The following is a 676-nucleotide window of genomic DNA, read 5'->3' on the forward strand; positions in this document are numbered from 1 at the left end:
TTGAGTTTGCAAGTGTTTTGGAATTTGTACGTGTTTTGGAATTTGTACGTGTTTTGGAATTTGTACGTGTTTTGGATTTTGCAAGTGTTTTGGAGTTTGTACGTGTTTTGAGTTTGCAAGTGTTTTGGAATTTGTACGTGTTTTGGAATTTGTACGTGTTTTGGAATTTGTACGTGTTTTGGATTTTGCAAGTGTTTTGGAGTTTGTACGTGTTTTGGGTTTTGCAAGTGTTTTGGAGTTTGTACGTGTTTTGGAGTTTGTACGTGTTTTGGAGTTTGTACGTGTTTTGGAATTTGCATGTGTTTTTTAGTTTGCAAGTGTTTTGGAGTTTGTACGTGTTTTGGAATTTGCATGTGTTTTTTAGTTTGCAAGTGTTTTGGATTTTGCAAGTGTTTTGGAATTTGTACGTGTTTTGGAATTTGCATGTGTTTTTTAGTTTGCAAGTGTTTTGGGTTTTGCAAGTGTTTTGGATTTTGCAAGTGTTTTGGAGTTTGTACGTGTTTTGGAGTTTGCGTGTGTTCTTTAGTTTGCATGTGTTTTTGAGTTTGCATGTGTTTTGGAATTTGCATGTGTTTTGGAGTTTGTACGTGCTTTGTCTCTAGGGGCCACCGTACATCAGTCACATGATCACATTTAACCAATGATCGCCCTTGACGGCAGAACGCGCTGGTTACGA

Source organism: Rhamphochromis sp. 'chilingali' (genome assembly GCF_963969265.1).
Source record: "Rhamphochromis sp. 'chilingali' genome assembly, chromosome: 11".
NCBI classification, from domain to species: domain Eukaryota; kingdom Metazoa; phylum Chordata; class Actinopteri; order Cichliformes; family Cichlidae; genus Rhamphochromis; species Rhamphochromis sp. 'chilingali'.